General features: G+C 52.7%; 1 protein-coding gene across 2 annotated transcripts in view; it reads left to right on the top strand.

Moving 5' to 3' along the window:
• The window catches only part of MYH9 (myosin heavy chain 9), a 93,374-nt gene that overhangs the window by 11,981 nt on the left and 60,429 nt on the right, over window positions 1–20,964 (top strand). The gene's annotated exons all lie outside the window — the stretch shown is intronic.

Here is a 20,964-nt window from a genome sequence, read left to right as displayed (position 1 = left end):
GAGGTGGGGCAGGATTAGAGAATTAGATAAAGGGGAAGGAGGCAGCGGGGCGTGGGGAAGGGAGTGGGTGACTCTAGAAGTGGCAGCTGGGTTTAAATCCCATTTTTACTCAGTTTATTTATTCATTAAATATGTATCAAATGCTGGCTGTCTGCTAGAGTCTGTTTCAGTGCTGGGGATACATGACTGGGTAAAAGTAACCAAAGTCTGCGGTTGACGTTCCAGTGGGGAGGAGCAGACAGCAGACAGCCAAACAGGCTCACCGTGGCAGGTCAGGGTGGCGGTCATGCTGTAGAGAATGATGGTCAGGTGAAGGCATGTACAGAGCACCAAAGGCTGGGCTGCTTAAACAACAGAAATTTATTTCTCACCGTTCTGGAGGCTGGAAGTCCAAGATCACAGTGTCTGCAGGGTTGGTTTCTGCTGAGGTCTCTCTCCTTGGCTTGCAGATGGCCTCCCTCTTGCAGCCTCTTCACTCAGTCTTGCCTCTTTGCACACACCCCTGCTATGTCCAAAGCCCCTCCTTTTACTAGGGCACCAGTCAGATTGGATTAGGGCCCACCCTCGTGGTCTCATTGTCACCTAAAGACCTCTTTAAAGACCCTCTCTCCAAACACAATCACATTCTGAGGTACCGGGGGTGAAGGCTGCAATATGTGAATTTGGGGGGCAGGGTGCAGACCATAAGAGGGGAGAGGGGAGTGGGTATGTGTCAGTGTCAGAGGAGGCCTCTCTAACCCAGGGACACTCTAACGGTCCCTCTAGGACTTCTCCCTACTTCACCAGTTGTTCCTTTAACTGCTTCGAGCCCCAGTTCGCTCACCTGTAAAATCTGGTTAATAAAACCCATCTTGTGGTGTCCTTTGGGCAGCTAAAGTGTGGAAGTCACTCCGTGCACTGTCTGGTTCATGGGGGACCCCCAGTAAATGTGTCCCCATACCCTCTTCTGCCCCCCGCCCGCCCTTGGTTCACAGAGCGCCTTTGCCTTCTGTCTTCTTTCATCCTCTCTGCTCCTGAGTTCCACTCCTCGACATCAAAGTGCCGCAGTAACCAGGCCCCCAGAATGGACCAGGGGTGGACAGTTCTTAGGTCGCTCTGCCTTCCTTACAGGGGTGATGGCATCCTCCGCCCATTCTTGTGGAGCAAGTGTTCTTGGAGATGACTTCTCCCCTCTGAGGAGCCATAAACACTGCTTTTACGTGAGCAAGAGGAAACGCTTGCGGAAAACTCTGCAGGATTAGAAAATCCCAGTTGCTGGCCGAAGTGTTGGGTGGCTGCCTGCCAGGGAGAGCTTCCCTTGCTCTGTCAGCACCCACGCCCCCCACTGGTTTCTGTCTTAGCCCTTCTCGACCCTACTTGCTGGTGTCCCTGCCCTATTAGAGGACTTGCCACTGGAACCCTTGCACTGTATGTGGCCCACTGTAAGCACTTAATACATGCTTCAGAGAGGAGTGAATATATTCATACTGGAGCGTGAACCAAACAGACCTGGTTCAGCATGAGCACTGTCACTTAGCTCTGTGTGACCTTGGGTAGATGGCTTTATTTCTTTGGGGTCTGAGGTTTAACCACTGTGCCATGGTTCTGTCTGGTACTTGTGTACATAGGCAGGGGACTTGGAGTCAGACCCTCTGTCCTAATTCGGATTCTCCCCTGTGCCAGCTCTTGGACCTTGGGGGAGTCATGCATCGTTCCTGTGCATATGTTTCCTTGTCTGTGGAAAGGGGAAAATAACTACCATGAGCGCTTTGGTGCTCAGTAAAGTTTAGCTTTATTGTTTATTTGTTTTATTAACATACAGTTTCTCCAGCCCAGTGCCCGGCTGTCTATTATAAATATATCTATTTTATCCATTTTTAACAAACCGATCTTCATGTACTTTTTCTATCACTGTGAAGTTTGAAGTCACACTCAGGTTACTGCAGTTGAAGTCTCCCAATCCCACGAGGGTGGCGGTATCGATGTTCCCATTTTAGAGCTAGGAAAATCGAGGCTCAAAGAACCTAAGTGCCTCACCCCAGGTAGTACGGGAGAGATCTCAGGTCCTCTCCCCGCTCCTCTAATTTTCAGGCCAGTGATTGTCCATATCTGCTTCCGTTGCCTCTCTTGCCCTCTCATCCCACTTAACCCTTTAAGTAGATAGTGTCTGTGAAGCTGGGGGCTTGTAGACTTTCACGCTTTTGTACACAACCTTAATGCAGTGGTTGTCGGCCCGGTGCCTCCCTGGCTTATGGTGCCAGGTGTGAAATACAGCCTTCCCTGCTCCACTGGAGACACACATCCGTGGGCGGCAGGTGCGGGTGGGCGGCCAGGTGTGTGAGATGGGCTCAGCATGGCTCCTACAGGGAATCTTAGCTGTTCCCCCTCAGCCTTCCAGCACTGCTCCTGCCTCCTAGCTGCCTCCTGGCCGCCTCCTAGCCCACCAGCCTGCCTTCTGCCCAGAGCTGGGCCCGCTGCCCCCCAACCATCTCCTGCGCCTGCCAGGGTGTGGAGGAAGTGGCTGTGTTACCCCGAGCGCTCATGAAAAATGCCTCATCACGGGATACATCACTGGCCGCCGAGCCCGGTGGAATTCCCAAGGCCCCGTCCGCACTGTGGCTTCTCACCTCCCTCCAGACCTCCCTGGAGTTGGTTCTGCCCACTTGCTGGCTGGCACTTGAATCCTCACATCAGTGAGGAAGGAACAGACAGTGGCCTCCAAGGCCGAGACTGAAGATGCAGCATGGCAACGTCCCTCCCAGCCTCTTACCAGCCACGTGCCCTGGAGCCCGGTTGTCCTCAAAGTGCGGACACGCTGGGGACACTGGGCCGAGGGCTCTTCCGGGTTGCAAACCCCCGTGTGCAGGTCTCCACAGTCTACACACCTAGGGCAGACCAGTGTGACAGAGGCTGAAAAAGGATGGCTCTCTTCCCCTTTAAGACAAGTCTCAGGCTTTAGTTATCCTTAGGTTGAAGTAGCCAAGCCCCCGTCCCCTCCTGGCTTTCAGACAAGAATCTGAAGAATGTGATACTCCACTGAGGACCTGAGCAAAGATGGGGGCTGGGGCAGGATTCTGGGCCCTTCGGGGACTTTCGCCTGCCTTCGCCTGCCGCCTTTGTGCTCCTGGACCTGGACATTCCAAACTGGTTGTGGTCGGGAGTGTGAACCACAGGCCTGTTAAATTCCTGCCTCCTCAGTGGGATCCGCAGGGGACAGCTGGGAGGGGCGGGGAGGGAAACCTTCCCCTTCTGACAAGCACATCTGAGAGAAATCGGGTTAAAGGAGTTTGCAGGTGAAACTTGCCTGATGCGAGGGGGCTTGCGTCGGCCGCTTGGGTGCTGGGTGGCAGGGAAGGTTGTGGGCCGTCCCCTTCCTGACCCATTGCTGACGGCCGGTCACCAGGTCTTCTCACCAGCCTTGCCTACTGCTCTGTGCCTCTGCTGCCTCTCTGCATGTTCAGAGCCTGCTGGGTAGGCGCAGACTCCGCGGTACAGGCAACAGCAGCTACTTCTTGCACCCTGGGCTTTGGTTTCCTCATCTGCAAAGCAGGACGCTAACAGAACCTACCTCTGCGTTGTCGTGTGCAGTAGTGAGGTCTCATGTGAGAAGCACCCAGAACTAAGTGTCAGCATGGTCCTGTACTAGGGGCTTTGTGATTCCTGAGATGAAGAAAGGGAGGTGCAGAATGCTTAAATTATGTTCCCAGGACTTTCCTGGTGGTGCAGTGGTTAAGAATCCACCTGCCAAAGCAGGGGACATGGGTTCGAGCCCTGGTCCAGGAAGATCCCACATGCCGCGGAGCAACTAAGCCCGTGCGCCACAACTACAGAGCCAGCGCTCTAGAGCCCGCGAACCACAACTACTGAAGCCCACGCACTTAGAGCCTGTGCCCTGCAAAAAGAGAAGCCACTGCATGAGAAGCCTGCGCACCACAACGAAGAGTAGCCTCTGCTCGCCGCAACTAGAGAAAGCCCGCGTGCAGCAACGAAGACCCAACATAGCCAAAAATAAATTAAAAAAAAAAATTATGTTCCCAGAATCCCTCAGCCAGTGAATGGAGACTCCAGTGCCCACATCCAGGTTGGCCGGATGTGTCCCATCCTGCGCTGATCCCACAGCCTCTGTGGGGTGTGTGTGCACACGTCTGTGTGTGCACGTCTGTGTGTGGGGGAGGGGAGGCTCCGCCCAGGGCAGGCTGGTATGGCCGCATCTGGCCACTCCCTAAGGCAGGGTCCACCACGGTTTCACACAGCTTCAGCCTTGGCCCCTCTGGGACCAGCCTGTGGCCCGGGCAAAGGAATGATTCTCAGCGGGTGGTTAAACAAGCGGCGGCCAGGTTTCTGGTGACAGATGTGGTGAGGTCATCCCTGCGACCAGGCTCCCTGCTCAAGGACAGCTGGGCTGGCCGACCTTTCAGACACGGGTGCTAGCACACTATGCTCTAGGAGCTGTCATTCAATTTTTGTGTCAAGTGTGAAATAAGTGGGTTTTATCTTCACCCCGTGTGTGGCTCGTATTTGGGTCACTTTCTCCCGGGAGGGCGAAGGCTCTGGGATGCCGCTTGTGCAGACTGGCTTCTCTGGAGGGCTTGTCTCTGCCCGCCCTCCAGCCTGTGTGCCCAGGGCTGGCTCCCTGCTGGCTCAGTGGTGAACAGGCCCAAGGGATGGAAACGAAAGGGAGACGGTTTGCCGTCCAGTTTTGGATGTTTTGTTTCTGCCGTCCAGAGTGATCAGAGCAGCCCAGGGGACATGGCCTCCTGCTGTCACCATCCCGGGTCCTCTGCTTCCCAGGCAAACTCTCACTATTGGGCCATCCCGACCGCAGCCCCTCTGGAGATGATGAAGGAAGAAAACCCTCTGAAGTCAGTTCACGTTGCCTTGGTGGAGAAGGAGGCCACTCCAGTGCCCCTTTGCCTTTGAGCTGGTAACCAGGGGGCTCGTAAAAGTCCGTGGACTGTACTTGAGGGTCTCTGTGACCCCCTAAGTTGATACACAAAGGGTTCACAGCCTCCAACCAATTCTCAAAGGGGTCTTTGATGGCTGGAAGTGTTAAAAACCACTGATCAAGAGAAATGGGGACTTTGGGTTTCCTGTTTATAGAGTGTGTGTGTATGTGTGTGTGTGTCTGTGTATAAACAGATGTGCAGAGGCATATCTGTTTATACACAGACACAGACACACACACACACAGGCTATTATCGGCAGCAAGGTCTGTTCATTATAGGGTTAGGTGACATTGTCCCCAGGATATAAATGCGAGGAGAGTACCCTTCCTGGGGCAGTGGGCTTTTCCTCTCCCATCTCATCTGTATGAAGCCTTTTATATAGCACTTCTGGGCATCTCTTCAGTGTGGGGCTCTGCCTGGAGCTTTGAGTGGTGATGTTTTGATAGTAGTGGATTTGATCTGTTGTTACTCTGCATACAGAAGAAACTGGGCTCTTCTTTCTTTCTGTCCTTGTGATTTTCCACCTGGGCTCCAGGTCCTCAAAAGATGTTTCCTAAACCCCAGGTCCCCACAGGTCACTTCACCTCCCTGAGCATCGGTCTCCCTCTTTTTTAAGGGGGACGGTGGGGAGCAGGGAATGGGGCAGGGGCCGTAGGATACCTGCCATGGCTTTACTGAGGGTGTCGGGATCAAATGATGGGAGCGGCAGGGGACCAGCAGTCCAGCCCATGTCAGGTGACTGGGCTGCTACAGCTGCCACCTTACAGGCTGGAGGTTTGACACCGCCCCCCCGCCCCGCCCCAGCCTTGCTTTGGCTTTGGACTTAACTTTTGCTTGTGAACTTCACTGTTATCTTGGGCAAGTCGCTGGCCTAGTCTGAGCCTCACATACCCAGTGAAGGCTGAGGGCAGATGGGTGTTTCTCAGGCTGTCAGTTGAGACTCGCTGGTGGGTTGTGAGATTACCGGTGGCAACCAGTAGTGTTAGGAATTAAATAGACTCGAGTGCATAGCGTGCACATATCATTTTGCAAAGCTTTTGTTTGACACATTTGCGTATTCGCGATAAAAAGCTTTTAAATCTTTTTTTTCTACTGCGACTTGAGAGTTTAAAAAAAATGTTGGCGCCCCCAGGATGAGATGCTTCTTGCGGGGGGCTGGGTGAGGTGGGGTCTTTCAGCCCTGACTTGTGTGGTTCCTGCCCACAGGTCTGAGCTGAACTGGGTCTCCTCCACCCCTGCAGCTGAGCCCGTAAATGGAGCTCCCTGCAGGATCAAACTCTTTAACTAAAGTTCTTCACAAAATTCTGGGAAGTGAGCTGCATTCCTGGGGTGGAATAAATCATGCTGAGTGAGGCTAGGCAGGATGTGACTTCAAACCCCCCGAGTGGGCTTTGTGAGGGCAGCATTTGTGACTGACTCATTATGAGCTAGCTCAGCAGCGACACAAACTCCTTGAGAGAAGAGGCAAGACTGTCCGGGAGGGGCACCGGCGGGCCCGGGGCGCCGCCAAGCACCGCTCCTCCCTTAGCTCATTTTGGTCCCCACAATAGTCCTGTGAGTTGAGCCATGCTCTGACCGCATTGCAGAGATGGGGCTGTCAGCTCTCCGCTGGGGGCTGCACAGCTCCACGCCCTCCTGTCCTCCCAGCTGACCCGGGGAGTGGGGGGGCAGCTGGTAGTATCTCCAGTTGATGCATGGAGAAACCGAGGCCTAGGGGCCCAGTCAACCTGGCCCAGTTTTTTCTGTTAGTAAAGTGACGGGTCTGCAATCCCCCAGCCAGTCTTGGCTGTCTCCTGAGTCTGATTTTCTAAGACGCCTTCCATAAAGGTCATGAATTAAGTTATCACCATTTGGAAGGTCTCTCTCCTCTCAGGGCCGCCTTACTTAAATGACTGCCTGATCAATACAGGAAGATCGTTGTTGACCTCTAGCCAGTCGTGTGTCAGTTAGAAACAAAACAGAGATTAGTGTACATCAGATTTAGCTGGAAGGGCGGTGGAGAAGAATGAGGCTGCTGATACGATCCTGAATGGCCACAGAGAAGGCTCAGCCCATTCTGGGCCTTTACTGCCTTGTCTACTAAAGAGAACCACTGAGGTTTGGAAAATAAGATGCAGGATTACTGGGCTTATCCTCAGGCACTTTAAGAATGGGTGGCAGAGAATCGGTTGGGCTTGGTCCTTGGAGTTTGGACCTTTCGGGAGACTGGAACCTTCCCCATTTCTAAAGTTCATTAGGGATTACTCAGCACCTACGCAGGTCCGTCCTCAGGGACCTGGTGGTGACTGGGATCCACCGTGGCCCTAGAGCTCTCAGCCCAGCAGAATGGGATCGGGATGGCTATTGGTGGCAGCGGCTACGATATTCAGGGATTTTGTTTGTTTCTTGTGTCATTTGAACATCACTCAGAATAACAAGCTGCCGAAGACCTGGTGGGCCCTGGACTGAGGGGTCTTCAAACTTGTCTTTCGTTTCTGACCTCAAGTTGGGCTTCTCAGCCATCGTGATGTGGACTCAGGAAACCCGCGTGCTGCACTTTCCCATTGAGACTGCGGCCGTATAATTAAATCTTCTCAGTATGGTTATTTTTCTGTGTTGGGCTTCAGCAAACTGTGCTTGCGTGCTTGGGGAAAGAAAAACCGTCCTATCAGCAGAACCAAAGGGAAGGAATAACTTGACTGCAGGAATCTGAAGGTTTGTGTCGCCCCTGTGCGAGTGTGGGAAGCTCTTGAGGGTTCAGGAGATGCGATCTGCAGGAGGACAGGGTGGTGTGTCCGTGCACAGTTCCTGATGAGAAGTCAGCCAAGCTATTCTGTCAAACCCGGGGGTGCATCTGGGAGGATAATGGGCACCTTGCTCTTTGGGGGGGACCCCACCACCACGTCTGAAACGACTTGCTTCTCTACAGTTTCTCCTGGGCAGCCGAGTGGAAGGAAGCTCATTACCGAGTAGGTGAGGCACCTGTGTGATCTCACTACACAAATATTGAACCAGTTAAAAGCAAAGTCAACATCCAGTGCAGACAACTTACCCGCAGACCTGCTGGCAGCTGCTCGCCCAGCTTCTTCCCATTGAGTGAGAGCTGCATTGCTGCTGTGCCTGTCCTGTCCTTTGACACCAGACAGGAGGGGTTAGGAGGGAATGGTGATTCTGCTGGACAGCCAGGTTCCAGAAGACACAACGTGAGCTGTTAACCCGAGCATTCTGAATAGGCGAGTTCACGTCCACAGGCACCGACTGACTGAGGACCTTCTCTCTGAACCCTGGGCTCAGTCAGCACCTGAAGGAGTTCCAGGGACTATGGAGACAGGCAGAGAGGTTTTGTTGGTTCTGGTATAAGGCAGACTGTGCTGGAGCAGGCCTGGGGAGAGGAGAGAGAAAGAGGAATAATATACCGGGTGTTAGGAAAGGCTGCCTGGGTGAGTGGAGAATTGTGATGAAGCGAAGACTGTCTTCTGGGGAGTTGTATGTTTTTTTTGTTTGTTTGTTTGATAAATTTATTTCTTTATTTATTTTTGGCTGTGTTGGGTCTTCGTTGCTGCACGCAAGTTTTCTCTAGTTGCAGCGAGCGGGGCCTACTCTTTGTTGTGGTGCATGGGCTTCACATTGCGGTGGCTTCTCTTGTTGCGGAGCACGGGCTCTAGGCACGCGGCCTTCAGTAGTTGTGGCATGCGGGCTCAGTAGTTGTGGCTCACGGGCTCTAGAGCGCAGGCTGAGTGGTTGTGGCCCACGGGCTTAGTTGCTCCGTGGCATGTGGGATCTTCCCGGACCAGGGATCGAACCCGTGTCCCCTGCATTGCCAGGTGGAGTCTTAACCACTGCGCCACCAGGGAAGTCCTGGTTTGAATGAGAGTGTCTGGCAGGGGACAGGAGAGATGGGGCTGGAAAGGTAGTTGGAGGCACTGGTTGCGGGAATTGGTTGGGCTCTAAAGGCCATAGGGATCTTTCTCTTTAGGTGGGAAAGGTCGTCATTCTGAATGGTGGATTTCTTAAATAGCAGAGCTGTTTTCAAGCTCTGCTTCCTGCCCTGATTAATTGCTTGATTCATTCATTAAAAATGTACCTTGTGGGGCTTCCCTGGTGGCGCAGTGGTTGAGAGTCCGCCTGCCGATGCAGGGGACACGGGTTCGTGCCCCGGTCCTGGAAGATCCCACATGCCGCGGGGCGGCTCGGCCCGTGAGCCATGGCTGCTGAGCCTGCGCATCCGGAGCCTGTGCTCCGCAACAGGAGAGACCACAACCGTGAGAGGCCCGCGGACCGCAAAAAAAAAAAAAAAAAAAAAAAAAAAAAAATGTACCTTGTGGCCCCTGAGGACAGGATGGTATCTTAGTGGAGGAGACTCAGTTGGGCACTTTGGTCTCTGACACATGATGCAGGAGATCTATGCCCAGGACACTTTGGTGCCACTGGCCAGAGAGTTCCTGGGATGCTGGGTCACTTCTCACTTAGGAGGAAGTGACCGCAGTGGGCATGGACTGCCAGGGTTCTCCTTGCCTGGGTTCTCCCTGAGCTGGGCTGTTCGGAGTGGTAGCTCAGAGGGTGAAGTCTGCCTCCATTTGCCCCCCCTCGTGTGGCACGTGATCTCTTTCTCCCCAGCCTTATCAAGGAACTCTTTCTCCTCTCAGGTTGGAAGCCCCCTCCTGGCTGGTCCATGGTACTTTCCAGCTGCTGACTTCTCTCATTGCCCTCTTAAACTGAGGTCAGGGAGGGTGATCTCTTTATTTCATTTATTTATTTATTTATTTATTCCCCCCCCCCCCCCCCCCCCCCCGCAGCGAGGAGGGTGATCTCTTTAAAATACAAATCCAGGGCTTCCCTGGTGGCGCAGTGGTTGAGAGTCCGCCTGCCCATGCAGGGGACACGGGTTTGTGCCCTGGTCCGCGAGATCCCACATGCCTCGGAGCTGCTGGGCCTGTGGGCCATGGCCCCTGGGCCTGTGCGTCTGGAGCCTGTTGCTCCGTAACGGGAGGGGCCACGGTGGGAGGGGCCATGGTGGTGAGAGCCTACCGCAAAAACAAACAAACAAACAAAAAAAACAAATCCAGTGATGTCACCCTCCCCCACTTCCCCTTGTCCCTAGAGTAAAGTCCACATTCCTCAACTTGGCTGATAAGATACTGGGTGAGCAGCTGTGCACCCTCCTCCTCCACCCCCAGTCTCCAGCTACTCCCTCCCACGCCCCCTGCCCCTCCCCCCGTGCCTCACTAGGAGGAGGGAATCTGCATACTCAAGTCTGGTGTCACTTTTGATGGCCTGGGTTCCTTGGGTGCAGGCCGTGTATCTCGGCGTTCCCTGGGGAACTCAGGAGTCCTGGGAAGCCCCTCCTGATGGCCTCTGAGGAGGGAAGGGTGAAGGGGATGGGATCTGGGGCTCTGGTGCTAAATTCCTCTCTGGCCTGTCTCTGGTCTGGTTTTCTTATCTGCTAAGCATCAGTACGGGCTTGGGTTGGAATACTGCTCATGGAAACAAGTCCCAGCTTCTTCTGTAAGCAAACAACATTCCTGAGGTGGGGAGGGGAGGGGCCCATCCGCCATTCTCCCATTCCTCAGCAGCTTCTGGGCTCTGGGCTGCTGGGGGGCCCCTCCCCCCTTCATAGCCTGGGGAGAGTGAGCACCTCGGGGTGGGGGCTGCTGTGAGGTTGGCCCTGGGTGACTCAGTGGCTGAACAGCCCCCGTGCTTATGCAGGAAGGCTTCTGTGTCTATTATCTTGTTTGAGCCTGACAACAGCTGCCCAGCAAGGGTCACCCAGCTGGTCAGTGCCAAGCCGGACTCAACCCCTGCTCCTCTGCCACGGACCTCCTGCACACATCCCACCAGACCAGCATTTCCCAGGCCAGCATCAAGAAATATTTTTCATGAAGGATATTTCTGGGCGTTAAGCCTGAATGGGCAAAATGAAGTGGGTTTCCTTACTGCAGGCTTCTGAGAACCTTCTGTGTGCCTCTCGGCTCAGCAGAAGGGCCATGGGATGCAGCATTTCCAACCTTCCTTGGCCAGAAAACCCTCTCCCCTCGGGCAAATCACTTAGGAGGCTAAGGTGGCTAAGAGTCACGGGATTGTACCACCTTGTTCTCTGTGGAGTAGCGTAACCTGGAGAAAGTCACCAAGCTTCTGGAAGGTTTTTTCGTAAGTCCCAGGTATCATTCCAGGAAGGGTTAGGATTAATCAGGTCAGGAGGACAAGACAGAGGAGTTGGGAGGCAGTTCCTAGTAAATGTCGGATTCTTTGCTGGGAAGTTGAGTTACAGCTCCTCCAATGGTTGACGGTCCATACTTTTTTCTCTTTCTAAAGCTAGGAAATTGAGGTGTTCCCAGTTTGAAGATCACAGGAATCCTGAACTGGGGATCAAACCCAGGGCCGTCCGACTCCAAATTCGTGCCCATTCCATTCCTTTCCATCATGGTGCATTACAAACATTTTATCTTGGGATCTGCAGAGTCGGTGCCCCACCAGGCAGTGGTTTCTCCAAGTCCTGTCTGTCTCTTTGTTCTGAATTGATACCAGAGAACGTGCCTGAGGCACTTGCTCAGCAGATGCAGACCAAGGACAGGAGAGGCAGGAAGCATGGCCCAGGGCTTTTCCTGGCTCCCAATGAGGGCAGAGGCCTTGCCACCGCAGCTGAGGTCCTTTCTGCTATGTCTGGTGGTAGATGGCAGGCACCTCCATCTTGGTTAATCAGGGGGCGCTAGATGGTTCCAGAAAACTGAGATGGTTTATTCAGCCTTATGCAGAGCTTCTTGGGGTCCAGTAAGTTATCTTTAGTACTATTTCTCTTTGTGGGTTGAAAGCCCCAATATGCTTTATTTCCCTTTTTGCTTGGGGGATATAAAAATTAGTCCACAAATGGCTCGGGTTTTGTAACAAAGAAGACAGATAAGGTGGCTACGACCCTGGTGTGTGCTTTCAGCTCTGCTCTCCCTGTCACTTCAGCTCTTATACTCTCTGGCTTCTTTGCATAGCGCTTCGAAAACCTTCCCCATTACTCCTCCTGCCTCCTCTTCATCTTGTTCCTTATTCATTCATTCAGGAAACTTTAACTGAGCACCTGCTCCAAGTCGGGCATTGCCCTAGACGTTTGAAGATGAATGAGAGCTGGTCCCTGTCCTCAGATAAAACTGCACATCATGACAATCCAGCTGCTGGATTACTGCAGTGGATACAGGACAGAGCCCAGAGGGGAGGGACGTGAGGGAAGTCTTTTCACAGCTATCAGAGGACGGAGTGTGGAGCTATTTGAGAGAGGGTTCCTGGTGCAGAGGACACCTCTTCTTCGAAGGCCCGGAGGCGTAAGCAGAGTGGGATGTGAAGGAATTGTTTATGAGGATCTGGGAAAGGCTTAGGCTGCACCACAAAGGGAGGGCAGGGGGAAAGGAAGAGCTAGGAGCACAGAGGAGATCAATGGGTAGGGTCACAAGGGCCTACTCACCGTGCAGAGATGATTTGATTTTATTTGGGGGAAGTCGCAGAGCCCTTGAACTGTTGGATGGGCTAGGAATACCAATAAAATAGAAAGTAGCATGCCTAGAAATGGAGCTGCTGAGTCATCCTGAAGGCAGTGAGGAGGCTGGATTTGAAGGAGGTGGAAGATGCAGGGCTTCGAAGAAGAACCAGCAAGGAGTAGCTGTAACAACCCAGAAAGGACTGGAGGCAGGCCTGGTATGGAAGGGGTGCTGGCCATGAGGTTGGTGGAGGGCTTGCTAATCCACCGGGGAGGAATTGACAGTGACTGTCTTGGGTGAAGAGAAGGACAGTGTCTTAGCTGGAGATGGAGACCTAGAAGAGGGTGCAAGTTTGGGGAGAGGAGGGTGGGGGGAGTTCAGGTGTGATGATGCTTGTGGGTCCACCAGGTGGAGACGTCCCTCTGGTAGGTGGGAAACATTCACCTGGGTATCATCCCTGGAACTAATCCTTTTTCTTTTTACTTTTTATCTTTTTTTTTTTTTTTTTTAATTTTTGGCCATGGGCTTCCCTGGTGGTGTGGGGGTTGAGAGTCCGCCTGCCGACGCAGGGGACACGGGTTCGTGCCCCGGTCCGGGAGGATCCCACGTGCCGCGGAGCGGCTGGGCCCGTGAGCCATGGCCGCTGAGGCTGCGCGTCTGGAGACTGTGCTCCGCAATGGGAGAGGCCACAGCAGTAAGAGGCCCGCGTACCGCAAAAAAAAAAAAATTTTTTTTGGCCATGCCGCTCGGCTTGTAGGATCTTAGTTCCCTGACCAGGGATGGAACCCGTGCCCTCGGCAATGAGAGTGCAGAGTCCTAACTACTGAACTGCCAGGGAATTCCCTCCCTGGGACTAATTCTGATTTGCCAAAACCATCCAGTAAATAGCATTTGATGGATTTCTCAGGACTATGGGGTGAGCTGGCCCAGCCATGGACGCGCTCCCCCCTGCCCTGCCCGCAATGTGGCTGCTTTCTGTCTTCCATTAATCAGGGCCTCTTTTTTTTTTTAATTAATGAATTTATTTATTTTGGTCTTTGCTGCTGCACGTGGGCTTTCTCTAGTTGTGGCAAGCAGGGGCTACTCTTCGTTGCGGTGCACAGGCCTCACATTGCGCTGGCTTCTCTCGTTGTGGAGCATGGGCTCTAGGTGTGCAGGCTTCAGTAGTTGCAGCACGTGGGCTCAGTAGTTGTGGCACACGGGCTTAGTTGCTCCTCGGCATGTGGGATCTTCCCAGACCAGGGATCAAACCCATGTCTCCTGCATTGGCAGGCGGATTCTTAACCACTGCGCCACGAGGGAAGCCCGTCACCGGGGCCTCTTGATGCTGGTGAACTTTGCTTATGAATCACTGCCTGAGCTGCCGTGTTGGAGGCTCTGAGGGAGATTCATGTCCTGTCTGGGGAAGTACATCAGCCTCCTTTGCCTGATTTATTTTTTTTAACTGGGCATTTAGGAATCTTTAAAGTACAGTCCAGTAGTGGTCGTATCCCTTAAAATACAGTGTATTACAAGGGACAGTCCTTCCTCGGTGACAGCACCATCCATGATGGTCATTGTTTGGGTCCTGGGAATGATTTCACTCTGAGCACTTCTGTTTTGAGAGTTGGCTTGTGCCCTTGAGAGTTGGGAGAGGATTTACTAAGGAGAGGTCTGGGTCCCTGATGCAATATTTGTTCATACTAATCCCTTAAATCAGTGGTTCTCAACTGGGTGCAGTTTCCCCCCACTCCCCACCTTTGGCAATGTCTGAAGACAATCTTGGTTGTCAAAACTGGGGACCAAGTGCCCCTGTCATCCAGTGGATAGAGGTCAGAGATGCTGCTAAACATCTTCCAATGCACAGGACAGGCCCCACAGCAAAGAATTATCTGGTCCCCAATGTTCACAGTGCTGAGGCTGAGAAACCTTGCCATAACTGATCACATAATTTCGTAGTTCATGAAAAACTATACCTTCTCCCTTGGCCTGGAATACTTTTTGATCATCCTTCTCCTCCCCCATCAGTATTCTACCCATCTTCCGGGACCCAGCTTAAATGTCATCTCCTCCATGAAACTCTGCCTTGAGTTTCCAAGTTTTCCATTGAATCACCCCTTTCTCTGTTCCTACAAGCAAGTTGCTTGTTCCTCTGTTTTCCTTCATGGAGTCTTGATCCGTGGTTGGTGGCATCTGCGGATTTGAAGGGCCAGCAGTACTTCTTCTTCATCCATACAGCCAACCTATCTGTTGGGCCCCCACCATATCTGGTGCTGGGTGCAGCTGTGAAAGGGAGAGGAGACCAAGGAGCTTGCTTTCTGTCCACTCTGTACTCTCTATAAAGTCCCAGATTGGCACTGTCACTAGTGGTATGTGTCTATCCTGTCATCTCACTACATTACAAGCTCCTTGGGTCCTCTGCACCTTTGTCACAGTATTTTTGCACGTAGAGCCTCAGTATGTATTAGTTGATTGAATAAGTAAATCTCATGAGTTTGAAAATTTCTATATTACTTCAGCAGGTGCTTTCATAGGCTCTTTTTTTTATTAAAAATTTTAATTTTTATTTTATTTATTTATTTTGTGGCTGTGTTGGGTCTTCGTTGCTGCACGCGGTTGCAGTACGATGGGGTGAGCTGGCCCAGCCATGGACGCGCTCCCCCCTGCCCTGCCCTCAGCGTGGCTGCTTTCTGTCTTCCATTAATCACCTGGGCCTTTTTGTTTTTTAAAATTAATTAATTAATTAATTTTGGTCTTTGCTGCTGCGTGCGGGCTTTCTCTAGTTGTAGCAAGCGGGGGTTACTCTTCGTTGCAGTGCACAGGCTTCTCATTGCGGTGGCTTCTCTGTGTTGCCGAGCATGGGCCCGAGGCACGTGGCCTTAAGTAGTTACGCACACGGGCTCAGTAGTTGTGGCTTGTGGTCTCTAGAGCGCAGGCTCAGTAGTTGCGGCGCACGGGCTTAGTTGCTCCGCGGCATGTGGCATCTTCCCAGACCAGGGATCGAACCTGTGTCCCCTGCGTTGGCAGGCAGATTCTTATCTACTGCGCCACCAGGGAAGCCCAGCTCTTTTTTTTTTAACTTTTTATTTTATATTGGAGTATAGTTGATTAACAATGTTGTGTTAGTTTCAGGTGTACAGCAAAGTGATTCAGTTATACATATACATGTATCTATTCTTTTTCAAATTCTTTTCCTTAACAATGGAACTCAGGCACCTCGATAGTTTAATTTCACTCAAAAGCAATGACTATAAGGAGAAAGAGAAGGGGCCTGTTTACCTGTGCTCTCTGGGATGGGGGTGGGGATTAAAAAAAAAAATTAAAGGGGCCTGCTTGCGTACATCAGTGACTGAGCTGAAACAGGGCTCTGCTGTCTGGGTTGAGGCAGCCTGGGTCTCTGAACTGGAACCTTGGCTCAGAGAACTTGAATGGCTCCCCCAAGGTCACGGCCCTCACCTTACTTTTAGCTCCGCCGATTTAAGGTGGAAATGTGAAGAGTCCCTTGTACAAACCAGCACAAGGGGATGGGGTTTGCAGCCTCGAGCTGGCATAATTAGAGCTGGCATAATTAATGTCCGTTTCACTGGTTTGCTTCCCCAGCGGGGTTCTAGGGTTGTGTTCTCCCCATGGCCGCGGAGAGCTCGCGGGAAGGCAGTCTCAAGTGGAAACTGAGCAGGGCCTTGCAGCCGAGTGGCTCTGAGTTTGAACCTGGCTCTTGTGACTTGTCTGAGCCTCATTTCCCCCACCTGTCATATGCATATGATGACATACCCCTTATGAAATGATTGTGAGGACTGAGTGAGAAAACGGAGAGCTCAGTAGCAGGCTCTCATTACTTTAAGATGAGTTAAGATGGTAGCTTTAAGATGAGTTGTGATGACTTTGAAAGCTCCAAGCCTAGAAGTTGGCCCGTGGAAGGCTACATAAATCCTACCGTCTAGGAATGGAAAAGCTCACAGTGTCTGGACCACTGATTTGTCCTAGTACAATAAATTATGTCTCTAAGGGGCTCGCAGATTCTTTTCCAAACAAGCACACAAGCAAGTACAAAGAGAACCAACCAAGGGGAGGGAGGGAAGGAAGGAGGGAGGGGGAGGGAGAGGATGCCTTCGGAAAACAGGAAGGAGCAAAAGATCCAAATGGATCTTTGGGGGGGAGGGGAGAAGGCAAAGAATCGAGGAATGACATTTTGTGTTAAAAGCAGAGGTTTTTGGTCAACCTATCTACTTTCAGTTTCATCATTTCCTGAGAATCCTAATTTAGCCTCTGGTTGTGTCCTCTCGATTATGGCCTAAAAAGGCAACGACTTGGGTTTCTTGGAGTTGGACTGGCACCCACAGGAAGCCGGCATGGAAAGGGCTGGCTTTAGCCTGATCTGATCTCCAATGGGCCAGAGCCGCCTCCTTTCTCCTTAACCCGTTGCTGGCCTGCTGAGTCCCACAACTTCCCAGGACTTCTGAGGTTCCCTGATCTGAGCCACGAGCTCTTTCCTGCAGACGGTTTTCTTAGTGCTGGTGTCGTTGCTGCCACGTGGGTACCCTGCCCAAGCGGCCGTGCACACCAGTGTACCCTCGGGGGCCAGAAAAACACCCGGACAGATGTTCCTTTGCTCCCATAACTCCACTTGAGAACTTATGTCAAGGTGGTCCATTAGATAAGAGGAAAAGAGCTAGTAAGCGGTATTTTTTTTTTTAAATCACTTTGGAATATCATGCAGCCATTAAAAGTGATCACTAACGAGGCTTTGGGGTCAGGGGTCCTGGGTTCGAGTCCTCCTCGCCCCCAGCTGTGTCAACAACAGGTTACTTTCCTCTCAGAGCCTCTGCTTTGTCCCCTGTAACAATGAAGCATTTGGATAAAAACCATCAAGAAGCAGACTAAGAAGCAGACTATGGCCCTGTGGGGAAGTGGTCAGAGTGAGGAGAGAAAATACAAAATGTGAAACTCCCTGCCTGAGATAGTTAAAAATCAAGTGTTTCTATGAGCTGGGACTAGAAGGGACCATTAAAAAAAAAGAGAGAGAAAACTAATTTTTGTGGGGAGAGTGTCAGGAATTTGGTGGTGCGTCTTTTTCTTTCATCTTGTAAACTGTTCTATTACACGCAGTTTTAAAAAAATTTCAGAGGCCGTTTAGCATGGTCCCAAGACAGGGCGGGGAGAAGTGGCGGGTGCTGGCGGCCGCAATCAGGCAGCCGCCTCCCTGGTGTCCTTTCTATAAAGCCCCTTCCTTCACTGCTCACAGCTCTGGACGGTGGCGGCTTGCTCCACCTGCATCCTTAGAGGTGAGAGTTAACCTGTGTGCTGGCTTCCCCGCCAGGGACACAAGAGTCAGCAGCCACTGGGGCCCAGGAGCCTCTACCTGACACAGGTGGAAACAGGAGCTCCGTTGCTGCCCTGTGGCCCCCAAATCCTTGAATGTGGATGTTCCTGTCCAGGCCTGGTGAGAAGACTCTTGAATAGAAACTCCATTGTTTATCGTGACCTCTGCAGCTCTCCCCACCGGTCTAGCCCCATGTATTGATCTGGGCACATCATTCCGGCAGAGTCGCTGAAACCAAAGGGCTCTGTCCTTGGCCTGGTCAAGCAGCCGTGTTTAATGAAAAGTCCTGCTCAGAGAGGGGTGCTGAGGCCAGTCGGGACTCCTCAAACCCACTGTCCAGGGGTGGCTTGGCCTCGCTGGAGGCAGAGGGCTGCAGCCCGATTCAGCTCTGAGGGGGTGGGGTGTACCCCTCCCTCTTATAGGAAGTATGGCTTGGCCTGCAAATCTCAGATAGCTATCAGAGGTAGACCGTGCTGGCCTGTACCTGCCCCCTGCCCCCCCACTGAGGCCTGAAGGTAGGGTAGAACCAGGAGCTGAAGGTGGGGGGTTGGGTGGAGTCTTCCCTGCTACCTGCTGCAATGTTCATGGCCTCCAGTGCAGGCTCACTGATGAAAGGGCCTGGCAGTTCACCCAGATTCCCAGGGTAGGCCAAAGGCCAAACGCCCAGGGCCTGCAACCTGGAGGTAGCCCGCATACTCTTTGCTCTAGGTTCCCCCGGGGTTGGAGTTGCTGGGGTGAACTGGAGTTTGATGAGGACCAGAAGTCATTCTGCCATCACTGAGGGATCACTCACTGTTGACGGTCTCAGGCCGAGGGAGTGAGAATGTTGGATTTCACCCTGCTCTGCTTTTTTTTTTTTTTTTTTTTTTGTGGTACGCGGGCCTCTCACTGTTGTGGCCTCTCCCGTTGTGGAGCACAGGCTCCAGACGCGCAGGCTCAGCAGCCATGGCTCACGGGCCCAGCCGCTCCGCGGCATGTGGGATCTTCCCGGACCGGGGCACGAACCCACGTCCCCTGCATCGGCAGGCGGACTCTCAACCACTGCGCCACCAGGGAAGCCCTGCTCTGCTTTTTGACAGGCCACATGGTCCATACAAGGAAGGCTCATTCTCAGCCTCCCTGGCTGCCTGATGATGCCCAGTGAATATCTGCTGAATGTTGTGGGATGCATTCCCCTGTACCGCCCGTGCTCCCCTCAGCTTACTGACAGTTTCAGCCCAGCCCCAATGTTGGCCTGACTTCTTTTGCAAGACCCCAGGCACAAGTATGCTGGGAAGAGGCCAGGCCTGGGGACCAGGCAGATCTGGGTTAGCCCATAACTGGGCCGGGCAACTCTGGACAAGCGACTTGCCCTCTCTGGACTGTTTCCTCATTTGTAAACTGGGGAAAATAAGAGCTTTTTTTTCCCAGGGTGACTGATGGTTAGGTGAGGTTGGGAATAAACCGAACTTGATGTTGGTAGGTAGGTACTTAATGATTGGCCCCTTCCCCCCTTCTCTTGGAGTGATCTTGTAAAGGGTGCCTTCACCGGACTGGGTTGGTGGAACTCCTAACGAGCAGTGGACTTGGGGTTTTGGGGGACAGGGTTGACGTGAATCCCTTTTTGCATATCGATGGGAGATCGTCCTCTCCTTTCCGGGTTTCAAGTCTGAGGAACCAGCAGCCAGGGAGGCTCTGTGCTCACTGATTGTTGCGAGCTCTCGAGCACGGTGGTGACGTGACTGGGGAGATCGGTTTGGGGACCCTGGGTGCTAGGACTTTGCAGAGGGCGACTGGCCCGTGGTCAGATGGACGGCAGAGAGGCAGAAGACAACTGGTATTTACTCTGGCACAGAGAAGCCTTTGATCTGTTTGAACGGACTGGCCAGTGTGGAGGTGAGGACGGCTGGATTTGGGCCTGTCTAGCCTCCAGACCCACCCGGAAGATGAGGCCGGCCAGGTGGTCTGCAGCCATCCCATTCCTGCCTTGTTTGCTGCTGCCTGACTCCGGGCCCTGCCTGCTGCTTCTGGGGGTGGTCCTCGCAGGTGGATGGCGCCCCTTGGTCCCCCCAGAGGGGCTGCCAGGGTTTGCTTGTGCTGCGAACGTAAACAAAGCCCCTGGCTGAGCTCGCTGGGGAGGCTGCCAGGCCCTGCCGCTTGGCTTTGCCTTCCCTTGTGGTGGGTGGGAGCTGGCAGACTTCCTAGAAAACAGCCTCTCCTGGAGTGAGTCCAGGGGAGCCCCTCAGCCTTGATCTGGAAACCATTTAATGAGCCCAGATAAGAAGGCCTGGGCAGCCCAGACTTTCGCTTTTGTTCTCTGCCTCCCAAGCCTTCAGCCTCCTTGGCATCCAAATTCCTGTTGGGATCAGGAAGCATGAAAGACTGTGAGACTCTGGGTTTGGATCTGGGGTCCTCCTGGCTTCCTGGGCCTGGGGAGGGAGCCTTGATCTCACAAGGGAAAAGCTTCCCGGTGTCATGAGCTAGTCAGTGAGCTTCTGGGTTGTTCCTCTGGTGGCTGTGGGCTGGCTCTGTCCTAGACCAGGGTTTCTTTTTCTTTTATTAATTTAATTTAATTTAATTTAATTATTTATTTATTTTTTGGCTGCGTTGGGTCTTCGCTACTGCGTGCAGGCTTTCCCTAGTTGCAGCAAGCAGGGGCTACTCTTTGTTGTGGTGCACAGGCTTCTCATTGTGGTGGCTTCTCTTGTTGTGGAGCACGGACTCTAGGCCAGCAGGCTTCAGTAGTTGTGGCATGCGGGCTCAGTAGTTATGGCTCACGGGCTCTAGAGCACAGGCTCAGTAGTTGTGGCGCACGGGCTTAGTTGTTCTGCGGCATGTGGGATCTTCCCGGACCAGGGCTCGAACCCGTGTCCCCTGCATTGGCAGGTGGATTCTTAATCACTGCGCCACCAGGGAAGTCCCTAGACCAGGGTTTCTTAGTCCTGCTTTTGGTTCACTCAAAGCAGCTGTCCTCCCCGCTGATCCCAGCCTGAGCCTGTGAGCAGGAATAAGTACTGTGGTTAGACTATGGGAGACCACAGAGACCAGGAGTCCTTCTTAGGTAACTCTGGACTAAACCCCTTACCTCCAGAGAGCTTCTGTTTCCTCATCTGTAAAATGGGATGATAACACGTACTTTACCCACTTTACAGAGTTGTTAGGAGGAGGATCTTCTGAGATAGTGAAGTGTGTGTGATAGTATTTCATAAACTATAAAACCACTCAGGTAAGAGGGATCATTATTTTATCTTTCTTTTGCAAATCAGCTTCAAAAAAGGCAAACACACATGGACTTATGTTCTCCTCGCCCATAAATTATGAG

Source organism: Pseudorca crassidens, chromosome 11, assembly GCF_039906515.1.
Source record: "Pseudorca crassidens isolate mPseCra1 chromosome 11, mPseCra1.hap1, whole genome shotgun sequence".
NCBI classification, from domain to species: domain Eukaryota; kingdom Metazoa; phylum Chordata; class Mammalia; order Artiodactyla; family Delphinidae; genus Pseudorca; species Pseudorca crassidens.
Note: the sequence above shows the minus strand (reverse complement) of the source record. Positions and strands in the feature narration are given on the sequence as shown.